Raw genomic sequence first — 21423 nt, 5'->3', positions numbered from 1 at the left:
CTGGTCACTTTTGGTGGGAGGATCATTCAAGCCCAGGAGTTGAAGGACATCCTGGGTAACACACACAGGAAGATTCAGTCTCAAAGAAACAGGTGCAGAACTTCTCTAACAGAGGCTCTGCTTTTAATCCCAAGTACTAAAAAAACAATACTAACCTAATGCATAATAACTTTTTACTAATAATCAATCTCTTTTAATGCACAAATTATAAGTATTCTTTTTAAGCATCAAACTTTAATCTGCAAGTTTATAAAGATTCCAGATTACTGTAGAAGAAAGGCATGCTTAGGTTCCTCGCTCAGTGAAGTAAGCTTAGAAGTAGGAAGCAATTTCAAGTCATTTCTTACCTTAATACAAGGACATCAAAGACATGTTACTAACACTCATTAACTTTGCTATGCCTGTCATCCACCTTGAAAGCTTTTGTGTTGCTGCTGAAGATTTTCCACTATTCACTCATTTGCTTCAATGGGGACTTCTTTTCACATAACAGGATTATTTCCTCCATGCAGTCCTGGAAAGGTATGAAAACAGGAAGCTCCATTATTACTCGACCTCGCTGTTTTCTTTTTTTTTTGTGCTTGTATGAGAACTTGAACTCAGGGCCTGGGTACTATCCTCTAGTTTTTTTCTGTCAAGATTGGTGTTCAATCCCTTGAGCTAAGGCTATATTACCACAGTTTTGATGGCTAAATGGAGATAATTGTGTGCTTTCAAATTCAGTCTTCAGATAGCAGCCTTCTGAGTAGGATTAGAGAGGTGAGACTATAGTGCCCAGCCCCCAGAAGCATTTCTTCCTTAGAAGTGGTGCTGTGGTTGAAGAGGTAAAGCACCAGCCTCGAGAACACAAAGGGCCAGGGTCAGTGGCCAGGCTCTGAGTTCAAGCCCCACCACTGAGAAAAAAAAACACTTAAATGAAATGAAACTATTATTTTAGATATGAGACCCTTGTCCATTGTATGGCTAGTGAAGATCTTCTCCCAATCCCTGGGCTTTCTATTGATTTTGCTAGCTATGTCCTTTGCCATGGAGAAACTCTGCAATTTCATGAAAGCATATTTGAACAAACTTTCTTTGATTTATTGTGTTTCTGGATATCTATTAAGAAAATTTTGGCATACACTAAGGAAACCCAGGGTTTCTCCTATTCTGTCCTGTAATGTTTTCAGGGTGTCTGCTTTGACTCTGAGGTCTTTGGTCCATTTGGAGTTGATTCTGGTGCTGGGTGATATATAAGGATTTAGCTTTAGTTTTCCACAAGTAGTTAACCAGCTTTGCCAGCACTATTTACTGAAGAGGTTGTCTTTCTTCAATTCTATTTTTGAGTTCCCTTATCGAAGATTAGATGGGTTCATTTCTGGGTTTTCAATTCTATTCCATTGGTCCTGAGGTCTGTTTTTGCGCCAGTAACCACCTGTTTTGATTACTATGGCTTTGTAGTAGAGTTTGAAATTTGGTACTGATATTCCTCCAACATTGTTTTTTCTGATAAGGATCATTTTTGTTGCTGCTTAGTGGATAGTGAAGTTAAATAATTACTTGAAATTTAATTATCTTATATTTATAAGGTTATACAAAGTGAAACCTCATTTTAAACTGAGAAATGCATTCTTGCTAAAGTAGCCATTGCATAATCATTTCTCTTCTACTGGAGTTATTGTTTGGCTTTTTATTTTTATTTTTGTTGTCCATGAAGCTTGAACTTTGGGCCTGGCCCCTGTACCTGTGCTTCTTTGAGCTCAAGGCTAGCTCTCTATCACTTGAGCCATAAGGCCACTTCCAGTTATTTTTGAGTAGCTTATTGAAGAGTCTCAAGAACCACTATCCTCAATTCTCAAGTTCCTGAGTAGTTAGTATTACAGGCATGAGCCAAGCCACTAGCACCTGCCTTGGGCTAACTTTCTAAATGAAATTGTGTAAGAAAAAAATTGTCTGTTAGTAAGGATCAGTAAAAAATTCCCTCTGACTTTGGAAACATTTTTTCTTGGTTTGTGTATTTTTCTTGCTGGTGGCAATCAAATTCAGAATTTCATGCAAACTATGCATACTATCACTAGCCATACCTGGAGTTATTCTGTGTTCTATTTATTTTAATTTTGGGGGCTGATTCTGGGACTTGAACTCTGGGTCTGGGCACTGTCCCTAAGCATTTTTGCTTAAGGTTACTACTATGCCACTAAAGCTACAGCTGTGTTTCCAACTTTTTGGTTGTTAATTGGAGATAAGACACATAGATTTTTCTCCCTTGGGTCAGCTTTGAACAGAGATTCTTAAACTTCAGCCTCTTGACTGGCTAGGATTATAGACTTGAGCCACTAGCATACACTTATGTCTTTAAAATATATCCATTAGTAACAATAATAAATGACTTATTATTACTACAGGATCACACCTACAATGCTACCTACTTGAGAGGCTGAGATCTGTAGATCATCGTGTAAATACATCATGGTTATACAATTCAAAGTTCATTAATTTTTGTATGTGCTGGCCCTAAGGATTGAGGGCTTCAATTCAAAGCTTGAGCACTATTTTTGAGCTATAGTACCACTTCCAGGTTTTTCATAGTAGTTTTTCAAAGTAGTTCTTAGGACTACTGGACTTTTCTGCCCAGGCTGGCTTTGAACTGCCATGTGTATCCTCCTGAGTAGGATTTAACCAGAAAAGCCACACTGAAGGTGTATACATGCTCAAATGGTAAATGCTAACCTTGGCTGGAAAAAGTTAAGAGGATTCAAGCCCCAGTATTGGCACATATACACTTATATGCATGCATGTGCATACACACACACACACACACACACACACACACACACACAAAAAAAAAAAAAACCAGACTCCTATACTCAGTTCCCCAGGATGAAAAAAAGGTAAAAATAACAAATTATAAGATGGATGATTATTTTAAGTAGCTTCAATAGTTACTAACATGGCTATATTGTGGCTTAGGTGGTAGAATGCTTTCCTCCCATACACCAGTTCAATTCCCCACGTTGTTCAAACCAAACCACACAAACAAAAACACACAAAGAAGCATATCATACAAAAGATATATAATACTATGTAACAAACATTAATCATTAAAAAATAACTGAAAAACAGCAAAATACAGCCATGTCAAAATCATGCATGGGGGGCTGAGAAGGTGGCTCAGTGGTAGAGTGCTTGTCTTGCATGCTTGAGGCCCTGGGTTCGATTCCCCAACATCACATAAGCAAAAAGAAAAAAGCCAGAAGTGGCGCTGTGGCTCAAGTGGCAGAGCACTAGCCTTGAGCTGAAGAGCTGAGGGACAGTGCCCAGGCCCAGAGTTTAGGCCCCATGACCGGACCTCCAAAAAAAATCATTCATGGGAATACTCAATATCTAAAGAATGTATTGTTTTCTATCAAATCAATCTATAAATTGAATGGAATTTTATGAGAAGTCTTATCAGGACTTTTTATAGTTTCAGGCTGCATAGCTTAGAAAAAATGAGACCTGGAAAATGACATCTAGGAACTCTGATAGAAATAATACATTTAGAATAATACATGCACTATCTTCTTTGCTTCTAACTCAGGATGCATTCATCATCTTAAGGATGAGCATCTGTTCTATGGCAAAAATATATGCATTCTTTCCTGTAAGAAATTCACTAAAGGGGCTGTGAAGGTGGCTCAGTGTTAGAGTACTTGCCTTGCATGCATGAGGCCCTGGGTTCGATTCCTCAGCACCACATAAGAAAAAAGAAAAAAGCCAGAAGTGGCGCTGGGGCTCAAGTGGTAGAACACTAGCCTTGAGCTGAAGAGCTGAGGGACAGTGCCCAGGCCCAGAGTTCAGGCCCCATGACTGGACCCTCCCCCCAAAAAAAAGAAATACACTAAAGACTGAATCACCAAATAACCAAGAACTCAGATGGTATAACCCCAGAGTGATTAAGAGCAAAGATAAACACCTATATATATGGCTTTATGACAGGACTTGCTTTTATTATATAAATGCCACTGATGTCAAAGAGCTCTTTGCGCCTACTGTTAAGAGCACTCACACTCTGAGTGTGCCTCTGTCTTCCTGTTTATCTGCTTATCTGTTTGTTTGCTTGCTAACTCAATAAAGTATTGCCAAGTTTTCTTACCATGGTGACTACTCTGCAAATTTTTATTCTGTGACCAAGGACCCTAAGTCAAGAGTTTCTACTGATAGAGGGAAACTTCCCCAAACCTCACCTGGACCCAGTGACTGTTGTTCCTCAAAGTTATGAGGTGAGTTGCTGAGTGGTAGAGTGCTTGCCTTAAATGCAAGAGACTCGGTGTTTGGTCCCCGCTAACAGAGGAGGGGAAGGATTTGTAAAGATCAAAAGACACAAAGAATATGAAAGAACAATTTTGGGGACACACCATAACTCAAAATGAGGATTTGTTATACTAAAGCCTAGTAATCAAGACAATCTGGTATTACAGCTGAAGAAAAAGAATTACACAGGGTAGAGAATTGAGTACAAGCCCATGTAGAATCCTGAGATTTGACATTAGACTATTCAACAAATAGCTATTTGGATGAGCTATCTATTTATATGGAATAAGATACAAAATAGACCTTAACTTAAAGCCGTAGCAAACAATTCCTAAAAACAAAGAGGCAAAGGTAGAAAGCAACACTTAAAAGCTTTAAGAATGAAATAAGAGTACATTTTAAGAATGGAGATTTTCCCCAAGGAAATGAATACAAAGGTCGGAAAATATCAATAAGTTTACATTACAGCAACACCTTTGGTTGAGTAAGTAATATCAAGAAAAATATAAACATCCTCTCTTAAGGCTGAAGACATTTAAATAGTATGTATTCAACAAAGGAACATTTCAATCAAGAAGATGACAGATAGGATACATGATATTGAATAAAATATCTGAGCATGCAATTCACAAGAAAAGGCATATGTGATGTGGCAAGATTTATGAAAAATATTCTATCAGGAACAATAAAGAGATATCACACTTGTCAGACTAGGGAAAAGTTAAAAATATACTGGACAATACCAAATGATTGGATAAGGATTATATAAGAATATATGTGGATATTGATACCAACTTTATCATTATGCAAACTGCATATAGAGGAGTAAAAGTTATCAAACACCACTGACTAAAATTCATGAAGAAAATTTTCATACATAATATGAAGTACATCACAATTAATATGCACTGTCATAAGTATTTGTGATGATTTTTAGTACACTGGAAAATTTTTCAAGGAAGAAAAAAGGGGGTAAGAAGCCTTAATAAGGACCCTCATTTGTGAAATAACTTCAAGTACCCCACTACTTACTAGTTCGTAATGTTTTCTTTTTTGTTTTGCAATTCAGTTCCCACAGGGCAAGGGCAGGAGAGGAACAGCTTCCTTTGAATTGGGGTCATCTGCAAATGGTACCTGCATCTAGGACAACACAAATCATGAAGCTAGAGGTTTGCAAGATTAAGAAAAACAGGCTACTGGGCATGACCTGTTTGTGGAAGGGGAAGCACTGGATGGGGTGAGCAACAGTATCCCCTGCTCAGGGCTCATAATCCCAGTATATAGGCTATAGTTGGGAAGGGTGGTGGACATACTCCAAGCTCCAATGTGCCATCTCTTCTGCCCGCTAGAGCCCACCCTTAGTCCAACTGGCACCACATAGACACAATCATGTGTCCACATTCCATGAATGGGTTCCCATAGAATGGCAGGGTAGGAGCAATCTTTACATGAAAATGGATATATCTCAGATGGCACTGTCTCTGAGGCTGACAAATCATGAATAAAGAATTCCTTTACATGAACAAGAAGAGGTCCTCACTATGAAGTCACTGTACCAGGTAAACGACTAGTTAGGGAGGTAGCAACATACCCAGATCCAAGTTAATAACCCCAGGCTACAAAGGAATTACAGGGGTATGGACACAGGACCAGGCCCAATATGCCCACAATCAGGCCTATCTGGCATCATGTATGTGCCCTCTTATGAAAGTGTGTACTGGCGCATAGGCCTATCAGAAGGGACCAGCAAGACAGTAGTCCACATGGTGAAGAGCAAGCTACCAGGCACGACCTCTCTTTAGCAGGAGTAAGCACATTTAGGAAGGTAGGCAGCACCCCAAGTCCCAGGCATATAAGCCCGGCTCCACAGGCCTGTGAAAGGGATGTTTTACAGTCTCCAACCCCATCCTTTTTCTCTTGGGTCCAAAAACACCTAGGACCTATCTAATTTAAAAATAGGTTAAGTGCTTTCATGGGAACATGTGTATACACATGCACAAAATCCCTGACCCATTATTTCATTTTCACAGGACAGAGGAGGGAATGGAATCACTTTGAATTGAAGGCCTCCCAAGGCTACACTGAAATTAGCCAGCTAAGGAAAAAGGACAAGCTATGGCTTCCCTTCTTCTGGATCCAATATATTGCACAACAAGGCCACTATGGCACCACATTTGTGCCCTCCTGTGAATGTGTATACACACATGCACAACACATATCACAACTGGATTCCCACAGTTCCAACCGGGAGTGGAACCACTTACTGAGAAGGACATAGGCACATATAGCTGCACATGGGCTGACTCATACCAGGAAGCCAGAGGTCCCAAAGTGAAGAAAAACTGGCCGCCTTGTATGGCTTCCCTGTAACAGGATAAGCCCTGGTTAGAAAGTGCAGCACCATGCCAAACTCCAGCCCGGTAATCCCAAGCAGCACAGGCCATACTCTGCAAGGGAGACATGAAAGACCTACTCTCTATGCTTTTCTTCCCTTGGGCTGGCATCAGCACCCAAGTGGGAAAATCTTGCCACAGGTCCTTGTGTTCCACAAACTGGTGTATACACAAGCACAATGATATACTCACTCAACCCCACACAAATATTCAGTTACCACAAAGGGAGAGTGGTCCTATTTGCATAGAAACTAGGGCATCTGGAATGGCACTGTCACCTCGGTCTTCAGAGAAGGACCTGCAAGATGTTAGTCCAAGAGGGAAAGAACAGGGTTTTGGGTATGCTCTCCCTGTAGGAGAAGGAGCACTGGTTGTGGAAGGTGGACGCATGCCCACTTCGAATCCCACAACCCTGGGCTATACAGGACACAGCTAAATAGCAAAACAGGACAGCTCGTAGTCAAGGAATCTCCAAGTCTTCTTTCACTTTGGTACTATAATATATAGTATACAACCAGTCAAATCTGACACTATGTACATGCCTTAGTGAGAATGTGTGTACATACATGCACAACTGCTCACCAGTGATTTGGTTCCCACAGTGTGGCAGGAGATGTCTAACATAAAATGAAATGGGGGCATGTGGGATGGCATCTGTTGTGGCCTGGCACAGATCAGGAATTTAGATTTCCTTAAGGTAAACAAGAGGCTCTCAATCATTTATTCACTTTAGCAGGTGAAGCACTAGTTAGGGAATATGTTGGAAGCATCCCCTGCTCCAGACCAATAATCCTAGGATACACAGGCATATGCTGGGTAGGTATGTGGGGCCACTGGAGCACCGTGTATGTACATTACTTCAAATGTCTGCAAACCCTCTCACACTTGACTCTTTTGGCATAGAGGATGAGTAGAATGAACTTACTTCAAATCACATCTATCCAGGATGGCACCCCCAACTGGGCCCACAGGACCACGAAGAGGTCATGAAGCTGTAGTTGAAGGAGCCCTTGGGTATGACTGCCCTGTTAAGAGGTGAAACACTGGTTGAGAAGGGTATCAGCATCTGCAGCTCCAAGCCCATAACCTCAGCCTACACAAGTCATAGCCTGGGAGGCATGAAAAACCATGCCTCGACTGAACATTAGATGCTACATGAATGAGAAAATTTCCATCCATCATAAGCACAGCCATGTAATGTATATTATCTAACTATTTGAAGTAGGTGGAACATGGGTTTTTCTTGTAATTTTCAAAAACATAAAAATTAAGATCTTTTTTGTTTTTGGTTTGTTTCTTTTTATCTTTTGATTTGTTTTGTTTTTGTGCCTGTCTTGGCACTTCAAATCAAGATCAAAATGCTGTTCCAAAACCTCTCTGTGCTGAAGGTTAGCCCTGTACAACTTGAGCCACAGCACTATTTCCAGCCTTCTCTGAGTAGTTTGTTGGAGATAAGAGTCTCATGAACTTTTCTGCCATGGCTGGCTTCAAACCACAATCCTCATTTCACAGCCTCCTGAGTAATTAGAATTACAGGCCTCATGGATAGTTTTTTTAAACAGTTGTACAATGTATCAATTGGTTTTTACAATGCCTCTTAGACTTTGTCATAGTGTCCATCGACTCTTCTAGTCTATAAAAACCCCACCCATCCCCTTTCTTTCCTAGTTCCATTTTCACATATGTGCATTGAATCTTATGTTGTATTTTCCAAGCCATCTACTCCCTATTACTTTGCCTCTTTCCATTTCTCCTTTAACACCTACCCAAGGACAAGATATGCTTCATCTTTTTACTGTTCACATGTGATACTGTTATGTCAGAGAGGTTAGAACATAAAATTGAGTCATTATGTCGAAAATGAACTTTAAAACTTTGGTGCAGAGGGGTGGTCGCCTGGGAGGATTGGGGGGGCGGGGGAGGATGGGAAGGGATGGGAAGGGGACAAAAAGAAGGAGGCTACAATGCTTGATAAGAAATGTACTCATTATCTTGCCCATGTAATTGTAACCCCTCTGTACAATACTTTCACAAAAAAATTAATTCAACATAAAATTTTACTGCTTTCTGTACTATATAGTCTGAACTCATATATAATTAATGGACATGTGTTTTACTTTTTTCAAATTTCATGGTCATATTTTAGATCTAATATACATATGAAAGGACTTACACTCCATTTCTCTTTCTGAGTCTTTCAACATCCCTTGCACATGAGCATGCGTGTGCGTGTATGTGTATGTGTGTGTGTGTGTGTGTGTGTGTGCGCGCACACACACACACACACACATGCTAGTTCAGGTTGACAAACTCAGAGCCTTATTCACTTTTTGCTTTTTTCCTCAAGGCTAGTACTTTACCACTTAAACTACAAATTACTCCCTGCGTTTTGATGGGTACTTAGAGATAATTTTCCTTAGTAACTGGTATTATTATGTATGAACCACCCAGTTCAACATATTATCACACTCTAAAGTCATTTTCAACTTCCCAATTTTTAAAGGAAATTATTGATAGGGCTTAAAACTCCAAATAAACCAGTAATCTACTGTAACTTTTGCATTCCCTTTTTCAAGCCAATTAGATTATAAGTAGCCTATTATCTTTGAATGCATAGTCTTTGATATCACAAAAATTATGTTCCTAAATACACCTTTTTCCTATCATACCTTTTCCTTTTTGGCTGTCATTTATGTGGCATTTATTATTATTTGTACCTGGAAGAAACATTGCATACATGTACTTTTGTTTTCCAAAAGTCTAAAATATTTGTCTAAAATATTTGTAAGTCAAATACAACTGAGTTATTTCTAACTGCCTTTGGAATATAAAGAAAACTTCATTGTATGTATGTTTATATATGTATATATAGTATGTATGTATGTATATGTATATATGTATATATATATCTATATCACATTTTCTTGATCCATTCATCTATTGAAGGACATATGGTTTGGTTCAATATCTTAGCTATGTTAAATAATGCTGTTATAATCATAGTTGTACTGGTAGCCTGAGTATGGCCTTGTTTGTGATCCTTTCGTAAATGCCCCAAAGTGGGATTTCTGGTTCATAGGGGAGCTGAAATGTACTCATTACCTTGCTCATGAACTGTAACCCCTCTATACAGCATTTTTAGAATTAAAAAAGTACAAAAAAGACAGAAGCAAAGCCAAGAATGTGCTGAACCTGACTGTCACTCATGAATGCTCACAGATGGCTAGGAGAAGGGCCAGGCTAGTGCTACTATGACAGGCTTGGCTTTGGCTTCTTCTTCAAAATAAGAAGTGAACAATAGGAGACTATTTTGTAACTAATCAACACTCAATTAACTAGGGGTAGAAAACAAAACAATAACAAAAAAGAAATATAAAGAAAACTAAAATATAAAGAAATCTGTGTTTAAGAGCATAGGGAGTTTTAGGCTCATGATTTGGGTATGATGTCAACTTAGCTCATCTCAGAGAAAACAAATGTAAAAACCCAATGAATTTTTTTTAACATACCTCTTAATTTTTCTATCCCCAATTTTCTTGTCTTCTGTTCTTGATTCTTGAACAGATAACCATTTGAGGGGATGTCGTGCATAGATGGGTATGGAGGAAGCATCAGCAAACATGGAATAGCAAATCCGGCCATACCTATATAGACTGTCCATCCAAACTGTTCAGCCATTTATGCATAGATAAATCCAACTATTGCAGAAAAAAGAATAAGTCCTTGAAACATCTGTTCAGCTAGCTTCTTCCCCTTGTAAACCTGGTTGTAACCCGGCGTCCAGCCCATGAGGGCTATGGAAGTGGTTGAGTCAAGGCATTGCATACTCCTGAATGGTTCGCTTTCAGGGTAACCGGGGGCAAGGAGCCACGGTTGAGATCTGGTAAATTGTTCTAAGCCTTGCTTTTGAGGGTTAATTGCTGCCCATACTGGCTGCGTCTCCATGGTGACTGCATTTTCTCAGCCTCTTTTCATTCTTTTCTAACACCTGAAACGGCACCAATTTAGACATTTTAAGATATTACTTCACTCGTCCCACTTTCACCTATGCAATCTTGTAGAGGTCCAGTAGTGTCCCAATCTGGGCAGATTTTAATCCTGGTGGTCTTGTAAATGCTGCCATAGTCTTACAGTTTCTCATACAAGGCTGGTTAAGGATCTCGTACTTCCTAAAGAGGCAAATGAAGGGATTTTTAAATGCTGTCCAACTTCCATATTGAACCACATAAATATCAAATCCCAAGGTCAAGTTATAGTTTTTTTTCATTTCTTCAACAGAAAAAGCCAATCCCAAAACGAATTATAGTTCTTGAAAATCAAGCTGCATAATGAGCATAGAAATTTAGGGAGTTTTTCAAAACTTAAGATTTTGATTGTTTGAATGCTTACTTCTCTGCCAATGAATATGTTAAAACATTATCTCCAATCAGGATAAATTACAAATATTATACTTATGTTTGTAAATAGGAATAAGTAAGGACATGAAGGGAATTTGTCATGCATGAGATTCAGAAACTTACTTAAGCTCTGAGACAGCTTACTTTATGCCCACTTTCACATGCACCACAGCACAAACTTGTCCCTTAAATATGAAATAGACTCTCATAAGACACCAAGTATTCAGTTGTCTTTTTCTTGGGGTAACAATTTCCATATGTGTGTGAAAATACTTTTGTTTGGCTGGGCACCAGTGATTCACACTTGTAATCCTGGTTACTCAGGAGTCTGAGATCTGACTACCATAGTTAGAATCCAGCACTGGCAGGAAAGTCTCCATGGAATATTAATCTCCAATTAACCACTCAAAATTCGGAAGTGATGCTTTGTTTCAAGTGGTAAAATGCTAGCTTTCAGTACAAAGCTGCTCAGGTACAACTCCACGGCCCCAAATTCAAGCCAGGGAATTGAAAATAAAATTAAAATTTGTGTTCGAGTCACCCAGTTTAGGTTATGTGTTTATATGGGAAGTCAGGCTAACTAACAAATATTTCAATTTAAGAACATCTTTCAGAAGCAAAGTGTCATTTAGAGAAGATTCCATAGTAAGCTCTGCTCACACACCCAACATTGTGAACAACACGTCCTGCAATATCAATCAGAACAAGAGCTCAAATATCAGGTGAGGGAATTGTATTTTCATTCATGTAGCACAAAGGGATTCATTCAACTCTAGGAAATCATTCTGAACAGAGGAACATCAAACATGGGGGAAGAGGAATGAATTGTGAGCAAACTCTACATTGAAATTCCAATTCCAAGGCCAGTAGGACAAAAAGGAGTAATCACTATTATATTCACAATATTTTTAGATTAAAATTGTGGATAGGAAAGAAAACAGGAGTAAAAAGGATTAAAGTACATTTCTTTCTTTGTGTACACTTTTGATATATGTATGTGTGCACATTTTAAGGAAATTAATATAAGGAAGTAAAAACGAATTGTTCAAAGGAGTAAACAATGGTAGCAACATGGAAATTCAAATGAGAATATTAACTTTTTCAACATATGGTATAATATATATATATATATATATATATATTTAAAATTTCTCAATTCATGCCTGTTAACTTAGTGATGTCTTCTAAATAGAAGAAAATAGTTACGTTGAAGGAAATCTAGTCGAGTACTAAACTGAAAGCAAGGATGAGGAGACATGTGAAAGAAGTTTTGTCAAAAGTTGACAACAGTATAAATAATAGTTAATATTAGTGTTTTGTGGATTTAGGAAATGATGAGGATGCTAACAAGTTAAAATGCTTGTTCTAATAAGTAATGACAGAATTTTAAATTCCTACATACACAAGAATAAGAATACATGATACCAACTAAAACATAAAATGTTAATCAAATTTTTGACAATGACATCTACACATATATGGCAAGCTATTGTATGATCAAGCTGTCAAAAGTGAATTTTGTATGGAAGATTCTCTAGCTTAGAAGAGAAATGGATCTAATACTTAGGTGTGTCTCTGTTTCTCTAACAGTTGAGTCCTAAATATAATACACAGATGCCAGCAGGGTTTGGCAGGAAGTCTTTACAGAACTGAAAAAAATGCATTCTATCTACCATGACAACGGTACTTTTCAAAGATATCTTTCACAAGAGAAAGATAAAGGACAAATGCACAAACATATTTCCAGACTGATGCAATTAAGAGACTATACATCCACCATACCTATTCTACAAAAATACTGAAGTCTTTTAGTCCAAAAGATACCTACATTAGTGAACAAGAAAATACACAAGAATGCACAAAATTTACTGGTAAGACAATAAACTGGTAATGGCAAAATTTAAAATTCTGGGTGGGTATCTGGATGAATGGCGATTAAGCCTGTCCATCCAGTGCCTGGGACCAGGAGTTTCCTTGATACTGCCCCCAGAAAAGACTACCTAGGCATGGGCCTACTCAGGAGCCATTATGCTATGTCACGTATCTCCATGTTCATGTCCTGTTTTATGTCTCCTGGCTCTTCTCCAGTCATCATGTCATCCCAACTCAGCAATCCATTGGAGCTGAATTGGTTTGCTAGTATTGTTTTCCTTTGGTCTGTTTCCTGAGTTCAGTGTATTTGGTGGATGCAGGTCTTTGTAATTGGTCATCTGCACATAACTAGCACTCCAATAAAGACTCCTTTGTCACCTCTGACTGAGCCTCCATAGCCAAGTTTATTTAAACTACAGAGTATACCCAGCACCAGAGTATCCCAGAAGGAAATGAAAATAGGAAAGGGATAACAAAATTTTCAGTCCCTAATCTCAATCCTAACACAGGGAGGTGTTGTGACTTCTTGGTCATGGAAGCAAGTTCTACCATTGCCCCTCAAGCATTTGTCTATCTCCTGGTGTAGGTAAACATATCCTACTACTAGCAAATAGTATTATGTGTGGGCTGGGCTCCACTGAATATCAGGAACTCAATACGTGGTGAAGATGGAAAACTCTCCTGGCAGATGAGCATGAGTGGTTGCCTAGCTGTAGCTCTATTCCAGTGCTTGACTGTTCAGCTCTAATGGGAATGAAAAAGGTCCCATCTCTCTACTTTAATGTTTAATCTTTCAGAACCTGTCCAAACTTATGTACCTGTAACCCCTCTGTGTATCACCTTTATAATATCAATAAAAACATTTTTTTCTTTTTTTATTGTGAAAATACTGTACAGAGGGGTTACAATAACATGGCAAGATAATGAGTACATTTCTTATCAAGAATTGTAGCCTCCTCCTTTGTTTCCCCTTCCCATCCCTTCCCATCCTCTCTCCACCCCCCCAATCCTCCCCTCCACCACACCCCCACACCAAAGTTGTAAAGTTCGTTTTCGACATAATGACTTGTACATCTCATTGTTGCAATGGGTCCACCTGTATCAATAAAAACATTTTTAAAGGCAAGTTGTCCTAGACAGAACAAGAGGACACAAGAGTAAGGGGAACTCTGACCCATCCTTAGCCTCACCATATATATTAATATGTGCCACTAGGTACAGAAAGCAAGACATAACGACTTATACATCTCATGGGTGGGGGTAGGCGGGTGGGAGGATTGGGGGGGCAGGTGGAGGATGGGAAGGGATGGAAAGGGGAAACAAAGGAGGAGGCTACAATGCTTGATAAGAAATATACTCATTACCTTGCCCATGTAATTGTAGCCCCTCTGTATGGTATTTTCACAATTTAAAAAAAGAAAGAAAGCAAGACAAGTTATGAGGCCTCTCCTTACTCATCTCGTAAGCTTCTCCTGACAGAACTGATGTTGGGTTTGTCTCAGATAATACAAAAAATTCGAATATCAGCTTTGCCAATCAAACAGGTACTGTGGGTGATTAGTACAATATATAGATTGCACAGTTTCTGCCTGTGGGCCAACACAAGGTGCTACAGCTGGCTCTGGCTTTAGATCTTAAACTAATGCTAGTGTTGCCACAAGAGTGGGCTCCAAAAAGAGTCAAAAACATTCTAAACGTCTCAAAGTGCCTAACAACCCCACAAAAATCTCACTTTGTGAGTTGGTCCTAAGGTATGAAGTTCAAACTGGAGTTGGGAAGAATTTCATTGTGTCTAGAGCCCATGAGGACTTCATACCTACTGAAACTGTTTAGGATTTCTAGTGTTAATGACCAACTGTCCATTCCCTGGAGAGCAGCAGAGCTTGGGTTTTCCAGTGCCTGGGGGAATGCTGTTACACTGTAGGTGGTTCATATCTATGCAATGTATTAGAACAACGAGCTCTTTTCCAAATAATCCTGTTTGATTAAAGTCTCACAATCTGCTATAAGCTATCCTTGCTCTGTCTATATATAGGTTAGGGAAACTCCTTTCAGATAGAATCAGGTGCCCCCTTCATAAATATTGATTCTTATTCTCATGCATCAAATAGTTGAAGTTGGATTAAGAGAACATTTTTTCATTCAAAAGTAGAGGCACAAAAAAAGATTCCGAAGATTCCACAGCTGTAAGCAGCACACTCTAAAGGGCCAGCCTAAGCCAGCATCTTCATGGCACATAAAACATGGTGCTGAAAATAACCAGTGAGGGTGCTTCTCTGATCTGAGCACTCCATTTTCAGGCTCTATTTCCAATGCTTTTCCTGCAGGTCAAGAGTTTCACATTATTAGAATTGGCACTCAAATTTTGAACAGATAGTTCAGTGCCAGGTGGATGTTGGCAAACATCCAGTAGATGGTCAGCAGAGTTAGGCTGCATGTTTTGAAGAATTCACCAACTCCAACAAGTCTAAGTGTAGGATACCTTGTAAAAGACTCATCAAGTCACAATGTCTATATTTTACTCCATGATACCCTTATGGCATCAGGGATATGTAAAACTACTCTAGGGAGATATCTGTTAATCCAATAACAGGTAAAATCTTTCCTCCATTACTTATTGTGATCAGAAATGCATAAGGATTCCTATTAGTGTATGTGGACAATTTGTAAATTGTAGCTTTATTTAATATATTGTTGATTTTTTTTTTGGTCCAGTTGTTGGGCCTGAGCTCTGGGCCTGGGCGCTGTCCCTCAGCTCTTCAGCTCAAGGCTAGCGCTCTACCACTTGAGCCACAGCGCCACTTCCGGCTTTTTTCTTCTTGTTTATGTGGTGCTGAGGAATCGAACCCAGGGCCTCATGCATGCAAGGCAAGTGCTCTACCACTGAGCCACCTTCCCAGCCCTATATCGTTGATTCTTAAAAACATCAAATGGATATTTGATTCACTTCACAAGATTACTTTCTGAGTACTTGAAACAACTGCTGGCTTCAGGGAGACTTCTAGTCCATGAGACAAGCAGGATCGCTCTGGCTCCAAAGGTCCCACATGTGTACACAAGGGCAGCACTTGTGGTGAGTAAATATTTCCACTCACAGAGCTTCTCTCTCTCTGACCGCAATTCCAGTCATCTTCTCCTGGACACTGTCTCCAGGTATTCCAGTATGCCTTAAGTTGTGAATGGTCCTTGTTTTTCTAGCCCATAAAAATTGAAGAGCTAAAATGTAAAATAAAATACTACACTACAGACAACATAAAAGAAGAAACATTTTATTTAGACAGTAAGCTACTGATTAAAACTTCAAATATCTCAGTAAATAAGAGCAAAATTTGACAAATGGGGTTACACTGAATTAAAAATGTGGCACAACACAATAAACAGTAACTAGGGTGAATAGATGGCTTACAGATTAGCTTAACATCAGCCAAGAACTTAATTATCAGAATATGAAGGAAGGTTAGAAATCTAAACTCTTAAGTAATGTCAATGAACACATTGGCAAGCAAATTTAAAGATATTCCTGACATCTGGAAGTATATGGGGCCAATTAAAATACAAAAATAGATGCTCAACATCCTTGGCATAAAGGAAATGCAAAGCCAAAGGACATTGAATTTTTCACACTTCAATGACAATGTCTATCACCAAGAACACAAATAAAAATGCTGGCAAAATAAAATGATCAGTTATACACAATTCATAGGAATATCATTTCATACTATGGAAATGTATGTAGTTTCTCACAAATTATAAAAAGCTGGATGCTTGTGGCTCACGCCTGTAATCCTAGCTACTCAGGAGACTGAGATCTAAGGAATGCGGTTCAAAGCCAGCCTGAGCAGGAAAATCTGTGAGACTCTATTTTTTTTGGGGGGGGGTTCCTGTTGTGGGACCTGAACTCTGGGTCTGGGCGCTGTCCCTCAGCTCTTCAGCTCATGGCTAGAGCTCTACCACTTGAGCTACAGCTCCACTTCTGGCTTTTTTCTTTTTTCTTATGTGGTGCTGAGGACTCGAACCCAGGGCCTCATGCATGAAAGGCAAGTCCTCTACCATTGAGCCACCTTCCCAGCCCCTGTGAGATACTTATCTCCAAAAATCCACTAGAAAATCAGAAGTGGCACTCTGGCTCAATCTGTAGAGCACTCTTCTTGAGCTGAAGAGTACAGGGACAGCACCCAAACTCAGAGGTCAAGCCCCATGACTGACAAAAAAACCCCACAAAAATGATAAATAGATTGAAGATATGAACCAATACCACTACCTTATGAGATTGAGGTTCATTGCATATGTACATGTATGTGTATAAATAAACCCTCTATAGAATTAACATATGCTACTAAGAATGAAAAAGTAAGTGATATAATTATATAATATAAGGAGTATACAAGATTAAAGGGCCAGTGGAAATCTCATTAAAAATTTTTTCCTACATCAAATACAGTGAAAATGGGTTATACTTTGGGAGAGGGACATACAAAGCAACAAAGAAATCATCTTATGAATATGTTAGAAACAACCGCATGAAAGAAAAACCATTTGAATCCTTATCTAGAGGTTCATTTCTCCTAAAATCAACTTATCTGACCATTTCTGCTTGTCTCAGACATATACGTTATTGCAAATTATGTAATTGTAACCCATCTGTATGATATTTTCACAATAAATAAAAGTTTTTCCTTCTACAATCTATAGTACATTTGCTGATTTGTTTAAACAGCAATGCACATTTTCTGATACGTAGTACGTGATTATGGGCAAGTACATCATGTGCATGGAAGGTTGCGACATTTGCAGAGTGTGTACACATCTCTGAAGTAGCTCTGCTTTCAAGGGCCATTGGGGTCTCTGTGTGGTATTTGTGTCTAATATATTATGACAAGTAGAAAACATAGAGTCTGTACCGATATTGATTTAGGCTCATGGTAGAGAAGGAAGTCTTCTATTACCATATGTTCTCAAAAACATGTCCTGAAAAACAAAACTAGATTGTGAAAGCAGGTTGAGTAAAAATTACCTGTGTAAAGGTGAAAGTTCAGAATGCAAATGTGACATTCAATTTGGCATCAAACTTGATTTATTGAGACTAACTTACTGAGGATATTTTTATGATGTACTAATCTGTGAATTTATCAGAATATATTAGATATAAATTCTAGAGCCCTTAGTAACATTTTGTTGGTTTCAGCATCATCATTGCTTCCAGGGAGAAGTAAGCAGGTACATTTTTGGAAGCCTGTGCAAATGGAAATTTTATGGAACCCTGCCTAGATCAACCAGCAACGTTCTGTGGACATTGAATTTATGAACTGACCCATTGGGTCTGATGCCTTAATAACTTTGGTTGATATCCCACTACAATACATTTTTTTTTTCTGTCCATTTCACCATGCACCTGACATGGGATCCTCTGATGCAATTCAATTGCATCATTCTGAATGACTTTTCGGCAAATAGACACAGATATTGGAGTAAACATATCAAAGTTAACTTCAACACTAGGGACTCACTGTCTGTGGTCTTGGAAGAAACAGTAGCACCCGAGATGAATAAGGAGAACTTGCAAGTGTGCTTTCCAACCTATGTTTTTCTTCTGGATGCAAGGCCACAGACGCAGAGCTCCAGGGAAGAATTTAATACATTCTTCCTGGGGATTCACAAGAGTTTTCCATGAAAGATGGACTATACTACACATGTTTGTGAATAAAAGGACTCATGTGCACATGTGCAAAGATATCTATATATATACACACATATGTGTGTGTGTGTGTGTGTGTGTCTGTGTGTCTGTGTGTCTGTGTGTCTGTGTGTGTGTGTATACCTAAAACTGTGGGCCTCAGTTTGAACCAGGATTTTAGCTTAGCAGATACTTCATGGATGTACCTTTCGACTTTCACATTCCTTTTCCTCCAGCTTCCACTCTTTGTTAGTCCTTGGCTGGCATTATGTGCTTTTCTACAATGAAGCACTAAGCACACATGGATGGAGATGGGATGTTGCTGGTGTTTTGGCCCTCTACACTTTAGACAAAGATCGCAGTAACAGGCGATGTTTCCAAGGCGTGAAGAGAACAAGCCCTAAGTAACTCATTAATCTATTTCCATTTACTTTTTGTTCTCAGGATAGGCAATGCCTGAGGGAAGTTTAGGTGCACAGATGAGTGTTCTCTTTCTTCTCTACCATGCCAACCCATCCTTATGCACCAGTGAAAAGCTCAGTTTCATACTTGTACCTTTCATCTATGGTTCAGTACATTTCTATCTACTAGTAGGAAATGAATTTGGTTTCCTCCCATATACAGCTTCTCTTTCTAGGCACTACACTTTACTCAACTATCTTCTTAATCCCAGAAGTCACTGCAGATTATGATGGGATGGCTGCTATTTCAAACATTTGAGTCAGTGTCACCAATTATGTACTAAAAGGCTTCAGATACTCCCTTCCCTCCTATTATACACACACAAACACACACACACACATATGTATATGTATATATATATATATATATATATATATATATATATATGTCCTTATCTTATATGCCAGTAGTATGTTTGCTTATCTTTTTTTCTTTTGTGCTTGTACTAGAAATTCAGGGCATGTGCACTGTACTGAGCTTTCTTGCTCAAGACTAGTGCTTTACCACTTGAGCCACAGCTCTACATCTGATTCTTTTTGGTTGTTAAATAGAGAAATGAGTCTCACAGTCACCCCTGCCCAAGATAGCTTCAAAACATGATCACCACATCTCAGACCCCTATGTACCTAAGACTACAGGCATGATGCACCAGTCCCTAGCGTAGTTTATTTTTCTTATTCCGTAGTATTTATCCATGTTAAGCTAACTTTCCTTCTCTTAATTTCCCAAAACATGTTTGTGTACTTTTGTTTCTGTGCTAATATGAACACATTGAGAATTATAATCTCAGCAAATCTCATAACTACCTATAGATATGAAGAAAAGAATAGTCTGTATTAGTAAAATATCATTAATGGTGGGGCTGGGAAGGTGGCTCAGTGGTAGAGCGCTTGCCTTGCATGCATGAGGCCCTGGGTTCGATTCCTCAGCACCACATAAGCAAAAAGAAAAAAGCCTGAAGTGGCGCTGTGGCTCAAGTGGTAGAGCGTTAGCCTTGAGCTGAAGAGCTGAGGGACAGAGCCCAGGCCCAGAGTTCAGGCCCCATGACTAGACCCCCAAAAAACCATACCCTTCATATTATTGACTACAGATAATAATATTTATACATGAAATCTTTCCTGTATATAAGTGGACCATGGCAATTACACAGCAGTAAATGAGAAATTTCACTCAATTCTACACCCACAATCGTTCTCAATTTCTGAACAATATGATACTTGTGCCAAATAATTTTTCATATTGTAGTTCCACCTGCAAACCATGAACTTTTTTCATAGTCACATGGTCTATTTAATTCCATTTTTATGCCTTCTTCTACATCCTTTATTCTCTCCTACATCTCTAATTATTTCTGTTCATTTTCACCTTCCTGAAGGAGCAAGCATTACAGGTATGGGATATTAGTGTTTGGTTTGCTTTGTACTCTTGATTGGCCTTTTCTCTCAAGGTTGATTCTCACCATTTGAATCACTCCTGCACTTCTGGATTTTTTTGGTTAACTGGAGAAAAGTCTGTCAAGGAATTTTCTACACTAGTTGACTTTGGCTTAGTATCTGCAATTCTCAGGTTCTTGATTATATAAGATTACACGCATGAGGCCCCAGCACAGATAATTTTCCAGACTTTCTGGATGTATTCCCAATCTCTAATTTGTATATAGCATTACCATCATTTGAAGGGATTTAAAATATTTTAGTATGTTTTGAATTTGTACAAATTATATTATGATAGGCGTCCATTGTGGTATTTCCATATATGAGTACAACATACTTGGAATAAATTTATTCTTATTTTTGGTTTTTCTTTTTTTGGGGGGGTACAGTTGGGGGGCCTGAACTCTGGGCCTGGGCGCTGTCCCTCAGCTGTTCAGCTCGAGGCTAGCACTCTACTACTTGAGCCAAAGCATCACTCCCGGCTTTTTTTTTTCGTTTTTGCTTATGTGGTGCTGAGGAATCGAACCCAGGGCCTCATGCATGCAAGGCAAGCACTCTACCACTGAGCCACCTTCCAGCCCCTTATTTTTGTTTTTTCTACTAAAGAAATTCAGCAATGATTTTGAGAAGCTACCTTTGTGTTCTAGATCATCTTTATAAAGAACTAGTTGGTTTGTTTCTTACAGATCCAGGTACAAATGTGCTTGAATGGCAAATAGGAGTGCAAGTTAACCACCTATGAATATAATTAAAAGTCATAATTGAAATGAGAATCCTCTAGTTCCCATGGCATTTGAGAAACTTTACCAAGACAGAAATAAACAATGAAAATGTAATGCCGTTCTCTATCAGTGGGACCCTGTAAGGCAATAATCTGCAGGTTCTTTGTTTGCATGGTATTTTTAAAACTGTATTTTTTT

At 38.8% G+C, this 21423-nt stretch overlaps 1 long non-coding RNA gene across 1 annotated transcript; it reads right to left on the bottom strand.

Moving 5' to 3' along the window:
- Window positions 1-274: 274 nt before the first annotated feature.
- Window positions 275-10535, bottom strand: LOC138827124 (uncharacterized). The gene is made up of 4 exons (XR_011371982.1): window positions 10175-10535; window positions 7591-7690; window positions 5305-5412; window positions 275-514 (listed from the first exon to the last, which is right to left on the bottom strand). It is a non-coding gene; the product is annotated as an uncharacterized lncRNA (long non-coding RNA).
- Between the last annotated feature and the right edge of the window lie 10888 nt (window positions 10536-21423).

The sequence above is a fragment of the Dipodomys merriami genome, unplaced genomic scaffold (assembly GCF_024711535.1).
Source record: "Dipodomys merriami isolate MVZ:Mamm:240054 unplaced genomic scaffold, mDipMer1.0.p SCAF_1502, whole genome shotgun sequence".
Taxonomy (NCBI): domain Eukaryota; kingdom Metazoa; phylum Chordata; class Mammalia; order Rodentia; family Heteromyidae; genus Dipodomys; species Dipodomys merriami.
Note: the sequence above shows the minus strand (reverse complement) of the source record. Positions and strands in the feature narration are given on the sequence as shown.